Source organism: Sinocyclocheilus anshuiensis, unplaced genomic scaffold, assembly GCF_001515605.1.
Source record: "Sinocyclocheilus anshuiensis isolate Anshui unplaced genomic scaffold, SAMN03320099.WGS_v1.1 scaffold637, whole genome shotgun sequence".
Taxonomy (NCBI): Eukaryota; Metazoa; Chordata; class Actinopteri; order Cypriniformes; family Cyprinidae; genus Sinocyclocheilus; species Sinocyclocheilus anshuiensis.
The window spans coordinates 1,765,304-1,777,149 of record NW_015539816.1 but is presented as its reverse complement, the minus strand read 5'-3'; the positions used below and the strand labels follow the sequence as shown (position 1 = coordinate 1,777,149).

The 11,846-nt window shown below is 37.1% G+C and overlaps 1 protein-coding gene across 2 annotated transcripts in view; it reads left to right on the top strand.

Annotated features, from left to right (window-relative positions):
* Positions 1-11,846, top strand: part of scfd2 (sec1 family domain containing 2) — a 134,511-nt gene that overhangs the window by 28,624 nt on the left and 94,041 nt on the right. The gene's annotated exons all lie outside the window — the stretch shown is intronic.

Genomic DNA, 11,846 nt, shown 5'->3' with positions numbered 1-11,846 from the left:
CAATTTGAGTTGAATTACTGAAATAAATGAACTTTTCCACGACATTCTAATTTATTGAGATGCACCTGTAAATACTTCATGAAGTGTTTAATGGAAGTTTGTCTCTTGACGTTTTGGAGTGCTCCATGAGCATGATTGTCTTGATGTTACATGTTACCCACTCTCTGTGTGTGTGTGTGTGTGTGTGTGTGTGTGTGTGTTGCTGCTGCTGGGTGCAGAAGTAAATGCTTAGTTTTTGAAATGGCTACATCCTACTAACATTGTGTGTGTGTGTGTGTGTGTGTGTGTGTGTGTGTGTGTGCCTCCAAAAGTCGATATTCTGTAATTACAAGGCTCTCTGTGGGACATCAAATGTCTGCATTCAGCCTTGAGAAAATAATGCTAGTTTCTGTTTGCACTCTAAACATCGGCCATAACAGGATCTCTGATTTTCCGGAGGTAATAAATAAAATGAGTTATTTTTCTTCCTCTCTCCCCTTGTTTATTATATTTCAATTTATTTTCCATTTGATGTTTTTCCTCTGATATTTGTATGCTGGATTTCTGAAACCGGAGAATGAAATTGTTTTATTAAAAATACTGGCATGAGACAGGCTCATTCTTCAGGTCTATGGTTACCTCACTCACCCTCCTGGGGCGTAGTACGGGAAAGCTGCATACTGTTAATAAAGGCGCCCATCCAACCAGGCCTCACCGTGCTGCACTGAGTCTGTAGCTCTGTTCCCAAAACTAGTTTGCTGTCTACTGCCTACACAGATAGCATGATCCCAACTATAATGGAAGCTCATAAGTGACAGATTTGGAGCACTCTACACTGGCAGCAAAAAAAAAAAAAGTAGAGTTTGATGTTGACATGTTGCTAAACTTACTGCATGATACTGTAATAAGAATAAAAATAAACAGAAACTAATTATTGGTTATAATATATTTTAGCATAGTTTGAACTATTTTTATTGATACTTAGGTACTCATAATGGTCGATTTCAATACAGTTTGATATTAGCTAAGCTAAGTTTATGGATCACTTCACTTCCCTTGGTCGCCATATTGGATTTATTTTATTTTGAAGTATAAAGGCCTTATGGTACGCATTTATTAGTGTTTATTTATGTATTTCAACATTGCTTGTCCATCTTGTGTTCAGTGGAGAATTCACAGACTGGATAATATATCTTTTAAAACAGGAGTTGTCAGGTGACTGTGTCCTTGCTAAAGCTATGGGCTTGGCTGTAGCTTTAGTTAATGACAGTAATGCACTGATTTGTTGACTATGGCTGTAAGTTTTGACAGGTTGGGTTTCTTTGGCTTCTGCTTTCCCACTAAGATGGTTCCAACTAAGAACAGCTTAAAGTTAATAAGCTGACACAAAGCTGAGGAAAGGTGGGCAGCTTATTCATGCCCTTGAGTCTGGTACGGCTGGTGTGCAGCCCTGGCAGGGGAATGTGTGCATGTGAGAGTGTGTTTGCTGTAGAGGGTGTTGTGGTCAAGAAGAGCTGTCAACGAGTGCTCTCTTTCACCCATTCCCGTTACCTGACAGCCCAGCATACTGAGTGTGTAATCATATTCATACTAAATGTCATTTTTTTCAAAACACTCCAATTATGGTGTCAAACATGTTTTTTAGGTAAAGAAGCACTGGAGTTATTTAGCAGAGTTGTATTATTTAAGTAGATTTTTAAATTTAGCGAAGAAACTTGAATGGTGCCACCAAGACACGACATGGCCAAAAATATTATCGCAATATTTTTTCTATATCATTCACTGGTGATATTTATGACAATATATATTTCATACCATTAATACGGAATGAAATGCATTCCTTGTAACTGGTTTGTTTTATGATTTAATACAAATTTCTTATCAAAAATGTTATCTAGTAATCTAGTGGTCAAATAAGGTGCTGCACAACAGAAATCGTGTACTGTATGAATTAAAACATGGATGAAAACATATCTTGGTTATATGATATTCCTTGAGAAGATCGCCGTTACATGTACTTGAATGATGAATCTCTCATTCATACAGAAACACAGAGTATGCAGACTTTTTAGCAGCATGCACTCGATCATCTAGATGTAAGCTAAATATTGAAAATGACTTAAATGTTTGTTATGGATATTGTTAATGGCGATTTATTACCCAGCGCTTTAACAACACACAGGCACACTGACAAGTGATGTATATAGTAACAAAATCAGAGACCCCTGGAAATCCGATCACAAGAGATGCATGTTACTAGCAACTGTAAACAACAATCTGTCTTGTGTGACCATTTGTGATCAGATTACCTGAGATGGATGTAAATGGCCCAGAAGTGGGAGTTATAGTATTAGTGATGTTTGTGTTATCTGTATGTATGTAGTGTAAGATGTTTTCAGATGTTCTGAGGTCCTTCAAAGGGCAGTGGTGTTAGTGGCTGACTGAAGATTTGATTAATTGTGTGGTAAATGTGCTCTTAATACTGCAGTAGTGGACCTGTGACCTTTGACTTCCTCCACCCCACACACTATCAGGGATTCATTCTGCTTCAGCTCAGCTTGAGTCCTGTTTACTTATCATAACTCTACAAAGAAAGGCTTCAGCTCTGATCTCTTTCTTTCTGTTCTAAACCTTCTCATTCTGCTCATCCTCAGTATGCAGCTTAGGACTGGGTGGTATGACAGTATGCTATTAATGTTAAAATACATCAACTGGTAGAGACTCTGCAGTCACAAATGCAGCTGTGCATATCGGCTGTTTATGATGGCTTATGTGGCTCATCTACTCATATTTACAATGCATTACTAATTTAGAGTAATTCATTTTAACTCTAGATACATAAATATGCTTTTTTGCACTGATGACAGGCTTAATGATATATATATATATATATATATATATATACTGACTTAAGTATTTAAGTCAGTAGATTATTGAAAATGGGCAGTAAGACATGATTATGTGATGCATAAAACATTTCGGGATTGTATTTCTTGCAAAAACAACTATTTATTTACATATACTGTTACTGTATTGTCATATATTTGTTAAAATTACTTATTATGCCATATAAGATTTCAGTCATTCCACCAAGAGAATAAAGGTGGTTTAATGACATGACAATTTTATTGGTCCAGCTTTATTCATGAATAAAAACTATACATTAAAAAATATAATTTGTACATGTAATGACTTGAAAATATATCATTTATGTTGTACATGTAATTAACTTTTTTTTTTTAAATAAGCATTATTTTGTTAATGTATTTTCAATATTTGATCAGATTTGTCCACCAAATCAAAGTCACATCATGTGATCAACAAAGTCATGATGTTTTCGAAAATAATAATTAAGGAATTTAAACTCACATGTATTCAAGGTGAAAGGAATATATGTTATTACTTTTTATGTGATGGTCATTAAATTTGAATCTTTCTAGGCTGTTTAAAAATTACTTCCTTTTTATCTTTAACACTGTTGTTTCTTATTAAATTTCTCATTACATTACATTCACAGACCAAACTAAATCTCCGTACTGACACATCTGGAGCCGAAGACATCTTTTCTGTGTCTCTTTTTGTTTTTGAAAAGAGATGGGTAATGCACATTTATGCACACTGTTAAATTGCATCAGTGGCTCCAGGCCGTCATTAACACACACACAGACAAAGTTATGGCACTTCACCTTTGACCTCTGAACCCGTAACCCACCCTCAGGTCAACCCACTCCCCTCTGCCTGGAGCCCAGTACCTCGTCCTGGATAATATCTAACTGTATGCACACTAACACACACGCAGAGACGCTTTCTGGACAGTATCGGGGCTTTCTGACCTCACTAACACAGCAAGCTTGTTTTGCCTCCCCCATACACATGTGTGAACACTGTGGGAGTAAACCGTGTGCCGTTATTCCAGTATGAATGTGCATCTAGCTCATGTGTGCGTGGGCGCAAGCGTATTCGTTTTTGACCCGGTGTCCAAACACCCTTGTTTTTCCTGCAGCCCTGTCTGACAGTCCTCACAGATCCCTAAAATCATCTCTGTAGACCCCTTCATCCGCCCCTCCACATGTGCCCTGGAGCCGGTCCCAGCTTGCAAGAGTTACATTCTCTCTAGCTTTCTTTGTAAATCTGTCACTCTAATGTTTTAATTTGAATCATTTCATCTCTCTGCTGCTTTGATCGTTCATCTGTTGATTTCCTTCTCTATTTCCTCTCATCTCTCTTATCTGTCTAGTCTACACTCTAGCTGTGTCTGAATTCTCATACTGTCAGAGTATATACTACATTTGATGAAGAACTTACTTCTTGACCATTAATAAAGTTTTTTTTTTTTTTTTAGGTATGCATGTGTATAATATGAATACAGTCTGGACGTGCTATATCTGCCCTATTGGCATTGTCATGTGACCTTAGACATCAGTTTCTGTTTTCTGCTCTTTACAAATATGACAATGACCTCATTGAATAGTACAGTTTCAATTATGGAAGCAGTGCGTCCACGAATATATACCAAGACTTTGAATGGGAGAAACTGCAACATGCAGTATGGTGGCTCATTATGGTACTCTCATGAATACGCGTCTAAGACTGATACGGAAGAGAAGAAACTGTCGTTATTTTTGTTTTCTTTGCGAACAAAAAGTATTCTCATAGCTTCATAAAATTAAGGTTGAACCACTGATATCAGTTGGACTATTTTAACGATGTCCTTACTACCTTTCTGGGCCTTGAGCGAGTTAGCTTCGTTGCTGTCTATGCAGGATCAGAAAGCTCTCGGATTTCATCAAAAATATCTTAATTTGTGTTCTAAAGATGAACAAAGGTCTTACCGGTTTGGAATGACATGAGGGTGAATAATTAATGACAGAATTTTCATTTTTGGGTGAACTTTAATTCATACTTACAGTGGTGTGAAAAACTGTTGGCCCCCTTCCTGATTTCTTATTTTTTTGCATGTTTGTGACACTTTAATGTTTCAGATCATCAAACAAATTTAAATATTAGTCAAAGATAACACAAGTATCCTATTGAGATGCTGTGGCATGACCTTAAAAAGGCGGTTCATGCTCGAAAACCCTCCAATGTGGCTGAATTACAACAATTCTGCATAGATGAGTGGACCAAAATTCCTCCACAGCACTGTAACAGACTCATTGCAAGTTATCGCAAACGCTTGATTGCAGTTGTTGCTGCTAAGGGTGGCCCAACCAGTTATTAGGTTTAGGGGGCAAACACTTTTTCACACAGGGCCATGTAGTTTTGGATTTTGTTTTCCCTTAATAATAAAAACCTTCATTTAAAAACTGCATGTTGTGTTCACTTGTGTTATCTTTTACTAATATTTAAATTTGTTTGATGATCTGAAACATTAAAGTGTGACAAACATGCAAAAAAATAAGAAATCAGGAAGGGGGCCAACACTTTTTCACACCACTGTATTTTTAACGGTTGAAAAGTAAGTTTCAAACCAAATGTAGTACCTACTAAGTAGGGTTGGGCGATGTCTACCAAATTGGCTTTGGACGATGTCTACAGTGAAACTTCGTGATGGACAATGACATCGTGGAGGAGCGGGGGCCCAAAGCATGAATCCATATTCAGAAAGGCACGGAAAACAAATAACACGATCTACGAAGCCAGTAAAGGGACACGGTTAGCCACTTGCTAAAGGTTGCCTGTCACATTACAGTAGATAACATTTCACTTACCACATAAACAGAGTAAGGAGAGATGACTGATAGGATGATGGCGAATGATTTGCAGATCCTGAGCACCACTGACAAACAGTCTTGTAAAATGTGTAGTAAGTACTGCCACTCCGTAGTATACACAGAGGGCGTGTGATCGCGAATCTCAAAAGTGAAAGTAAGCGAGTGTGCATTCAAAGGCCCTGCATATTAATAGCGGCTCCCTGATGCCCATCTGCCCTCCCATCTCGTATTTATTCCCTTTAGGGGTTCCGTAGTACACTTCATTTCCTTTCAGAGCATGGTATTGGGATGCGGCAGGTTGCGGAAGGTGGGGTGCTGAGGAATCACAATGCCAGCTCAACATCGTGATGTCTGTCATCCATCGGCGATGGTTGATGGCATTGTCTATCGGCCCAACCCTACCTAGACAGTATGCAATTTTGGACACAGTTCCTCACAACATGGTGGATATAGTATGCCCTGATATCATTCATACTACACACATTCATACTATACAGAATATACTTGTTAATGGTAGCAAACTTTGTTACTTGTCAAATGTAGTTTTTTTTTTCTTTTTTTTCTAGTACCTACCAGTGGTTTTGGACAACACCCATCAGATGGCAAAGGTGGCAGTTTGTTTATCTTTTATTTTGTCATTGTTGTTGTTTTGTTTTGTTTTGTTTTGAGTTTTTTTTTCTATATCATGCTACACACATCCGTAAAGGACAGTCTTTAATTCAATCTCATTGATTTTTGTAGTGTACTGTAGAAAGCAGTGAGGCAGCTATTGACCGATCGTCATTTTATCTGTTTTCATCTAGGATGACAGTGCCTCATAATATATGAACAGTATTTGCGTTCAAGAGTTTGATAGATAGAGCACAAGATATAAGACTCTGACAGGAGAAAACGCATGAGAGAAGAGTTCTGGCTGGAGTCCAGCTTGTGCTTTAGTGTGTGTAATATGACTTATTTAGCCTGTCTGCCTTCCTGTGTTTAGGGCGAACGGATTACTGCCGGAAACAAGACACAACCTATTTACTCCTCACAGGAAGTTCCAGTATCTCTCATACTCCCTCTCACCCTCCAGTGTAAACGCCCACACTCCCATATACACACGCACAACATATATCAACTGACCACACACTGATTTCAACTAACCCCCACAAACACACAAGACACACACTCGTGTGTAGCTTAGGTCCTCCTTACACACCTGACCTCCTCTAACAGCTGTGTTTGTGAAGTAACATCCTGCATGGATTTGTTTCTCAGTGCCTTTGCATATGACCTGCGCATATATGGCAATCTTTTTGTGTGTGTTTGTATATTGGCTGTGTGTGTGTAAAAGCTTCATGTGCCTGCTAATACAACACAGCTGATTGAAGAAAGTGTTTGGAACAGTCCATATGTATCAGATAAATCAGCGATCAAAGGAAAAGCTAAAGATTCAGATCTAGGAAATACATTCAGATGTAGGTCTCCTAATTTCATTTTCTTAATCAAGTTCATGAAAACATATTCCATATTTTACAGTCTGGGTCAAGAATCTTTTCTCAGTAGTGGTCACCCAATATGTGTAACAGTTTTCAGTTTTTTAAGGATTTCTGAAAAACTTAAAACTAATAATAACTTCAAAGAAAAATATTTATGATTCTTCGCAGTTTTTAGGCCACTTAATTAATATAAGAGTGTGTGTGTGTGTGTGTGTGTATGTGTGTGTGTGTGTGTCTGTGTGTGTGTGTATGTATATATATGTACAGGTGCATCTCAATAAATTAGAATGTTGTGGAAAAGTTCATTTATTTCAGTAATTCAACTCAAATTGTGAAACTTGTGTATTGAATAAATTCAATACACACAGACTGAAGTAGTTCAAGTCTTTGGTTCTTTTAATTGTGATGATTTTACCACAAAACCAGTCTTAAGTCGCTGGGGTATATTTGTAGCAATAGCCAAAAATACATTGTGTGGGTCAAAATTATTGATTTTTCTTTTATGCCAAAAATCATTATATAATTATGTTTTTTATTATTATATAATACATTCATGTTATTAGTCTCAGAATTCATATGAGGTTGGTTTGAGGTTGGCATAAATTTCTTAATGTTTTTTGAAAGAAGTCTCTGTTCACCAAGGCTGCATTTATGTAATACAAAAATATAGTAAGAACAGTAATATTGTGATATATTACATTTAAAATAGCTGTTTTTTATTTGAATACATATTTTAAAATTTAATTTATTCTTGTGATGGCAAAGCTGAATTTTCAGCAACCGTTACTCCAGTCTTCAGTGTCACATGATCCTTCAGAAATAATTCATAATATGCTGATTTGGTGCTCGGTCACACTTTAGTTTGTGGACCAATTCTCAGTATTATCTAACTATTAACTACAGCTTTTGTCTCAGTAAACTCCTAATTTTCTGCTTATTAATAGTTAGTAATGTGGTTATTAAGTTTAGGTATAAATGCAAGATTAAGGGTTCTAAATATAGTCATGCAGAATAAGGTATTAATATGTGTCAGACTGCATCCAGCTGTATGAGACAGTCCAGCATCTCTGCAGTGAATGTGCTGACAGCTCTGGGGGGCTCACGGCTCATTGATTTAAAATGAAATGCCTCCCACAAGGTACCAAACCAAACTTGATCAGAACAGTTTCTCCTCAAACACATTTAAAACAGCCTTGGATGTCCATTATTCAGGTGTATATTTGTTTATGGAGCACTAACATACAGAATTACTGATATAACATTTGGTAACATCTTCTGTGAAGCCTGTATGTATAATGCATAATCTCGGTATGTAAGTCTTACCGAATGCAGCGTTGAGGTGTAGCATAAGCATCAGACATACAGTATATGGTATGTGTATGCATTTTTGGCTGAGGTGTGAAAACGTACTGAATGGTGAATCAGGTCAGTGTTTTAGTAGTCAATGACAGCCGTATGAGTGTGTGTGTCAATCTGTACCGCCACGACGTCTGTGTGTCTGGATATGTCAAGGTGGTCTGTGTCTTTTCACCTTTGTGTGTGTGTCTGCGGACAAGCTGGCGTCGAGCTGAAGTAAGTGCACTCTGGAGCACCAGTCGGACTCTGCTGACTTTTGGAAATCCCCCACAATACAGCGCTTTCACTGAGCTGAGTGCCGTTAGCCAGCGGCGACAGAGAGCTCTCATATAGAGCTGGTTTCAACTTCCACAACTCGAATATTCAATTTCTCTGATGATGAATAAAGCAGCAAGCACCGTCCCTATGATTTTGGTGAACAATTTTGGTTTTCCATTAAAGCTTAGTCACAAATAGTTTGGTCAGGCCACTCACTCTTACACACATTTTTAATTATTCCCAGATTCAAATTGTGACATCTACCTTCAATAATATATCACCTTCAAAGACAGTCCTCCTTTGTCCTGCCTCCATGTTCCTCTCAAGCCCTAGGTTGTGTGTGAGAGATATTGGAGTGTTGTGTCTAGGTATTGGGTTGTCCAGGGTCAGTTGCGGTCAATGAGACACAGGTTCAGTTTTCTCATCACATAGCTTAGCCAGAATCCTGAGCATCCTGGGAATTTTCTCCTCAGCGGTTGTAGTTCATTCTGCACTCTGATTGGCCCTGCAGCGGTTGAGTAATGTAATTAATTCTGATTAGTTTCAGGGTACTGCGGCTTTAAGTCAGAGACCAGCTAAATGAAACAGCTTCAGGGGTCCAGATGTCTGAAGTTGTTTGTTGTTTTGTGTGTTTGAGTCTTGCAGGGAGTAGTTTACCCAAAATTAATATTCTGTCATCATTTACTCACCCTCATGTTGTTCCAAACCTGAATTACTGCTTTTTTTATTATTATTATTCATGGAACACATAGGATGTTTGAAGAGATTTCAGAGTTGTTGTTTTGTATTTAGGGCTCCAACATGGATAAAGCAGCAACCTTAAAGTTACAACGCTATATTCCATACAGCGCTATATTATAAGTGTTAAGAAACTATATGATTACACTGAAGAGCAGACTGAAATGTAAATTAAATTGGTAACACTTTAATATAGGGACCAATTCTCACTATTATTTGCTTATTAGCATGCCTATTAATAACATATTGGCTGTGTAATAGTACTTATAAAGCACATATTCTGCATGACCATATTCTACATCCCTAATCCTACCAATCCCTAATAACTACCTTACTAACTATTAATAAGCAGCGAATTGAAAGTTTGAGGCAAAAGTCATAGTTAATGGTTTGTTAATAGTGAAAATTGGACTTTAAAATAAAGTGTGACCACTAAATCTTGCTGTCCACCAGAATTTTCTGTCGTTTAGTGAATTTTAATAACATTGTCAGATACTTTGCACGATTTTGACAGAAAAAAAACAACAACACGTTTTCATTTTAGCACATGCTTTCATTTTATTTTATTTGTATAATCTTCATTAAATTGTCAGCTTTAAAGCATGAAAACCAAAGAATCCTGAAAAAATATTATCCTAGTTTGCACAAAAATATCATATGCCACTACAGTTTCAACACTGATAATAATAAGAAATATTTCTTGAGTACCAAATCAGCATAGTATACTGATTTCTGAAAGATCAAATGACACTGAAGACTGGAGTAATGATGCTGAAAATTCAGCTTTGCCATCACAGGAATAAATTACAGTACATTTGAAAAAGTATTATTATAGAAAACCATAATTTTAAATTCTAATAATTTCTACTCTTTTTACTGAATTTTTATCAAATAAATGCATTTTTGGTGCACGTAAGAGAAGTTTCAAAAACATTAAAATATTTTACTGAACGCAAAATTTTAAACAATATAGTGTACATCTAAAGTATGTAATGTGTTACATTAAAATAGACAAAGATGGAAACTTTACAGTTCAGTTCTTTTCATTGTCATACTGTATATGTGAATATTTAACCCTGCCATGTTGCAGTGTCATTGACATCTAACATCATGGATAGTCTCCATAATTTACCATTTTGTGCATCTCAGAACAAAAAAAGAAAAATCATGCAGGCATGAAAGACATCATGAGGGTGAATAAATGATGACAGAATTTTCACTTTTAGTTAATTGTTTCTTTCCACGTTTTTCTGCATCTCTTCCAGTTTTGCTGCACCAGCAGTGCTGCTAATGTTGTGTGTTTGTGCATTTTGATTAACATTAATGGTGTCTGGTTTTCAGCTTGACGTGGTTTGTGGAGAAACATGAGTGCTGGAGAATGCACGCCACTTTTATGTTGTTTCTCTTTCGTTTCGGCCTTTGTTTACACTTATATTTGGACTGCGTTCATTTTAAGCGGAGAGAAAATCTAACTCATCTGACCTAAAGTTTTTTATGTTTTTGGCACTAGCTGTCAGCTTCACTCCTCCCACTCATCTTCATCTCCACCCACACGCACACACACACAAATAGTGATTGACAGCGGGACACAGAGGAGGTGGAGAGGCCTCAGGCTCTGTGTTGATGTGTCTGGTAGTATTTAAATGTCTTCTCTCTGCTGCTGGTTTGCACTGAGCCTCTGTGCAGCATCCCTCAAAACATCACTTTTTGTTAGCGAGCAGAGAAGTGCTGTCTACGTCGTGTTTGCCTGATGTACTCCTCCTGAAATCTGGGATCAATTTTTTATTCTGTGCTATCTCTCTCTCGTTCTCGCTCTGTGACTCCACTGTTAGACATTTCAAAGGGTTTTTTCAGTAACTTACTGGCAACACTTTTGCCAGTAAGTTACTGTAATTAAGATTTACAGTAGCATACTGTATTTGGTTTACAGTTGCAAACTCATCAGAATCCAATTCATCAGTATACTACTGTAATTAATTCATTTTAATTTTTTACCCTATATACTGGCATTCAATTAAAACAGACACAATAATTACAAAATGTCAAATTCTTTATTTAAAACATTGCATGTATAACACTTATAAATACAGTCTTCCAATGCTGGAACAGTGCATCTTCATTTCTCCTGTCTTAGGACATTTTGCAGTGCATTATGTTGTATCATCTGGATTTATCCTAACAAAGAATCTTTAGGCAACAGAAACATAATGGGGAAAAAAGATAAGCAGCCAAAGAATACATAGCAATCTGCAAAACCCAGGTGCTGCTCCAAAACGTGACCACCACCTTTGCTCACCATCCACTTTGTTAGTGACAGAAATGT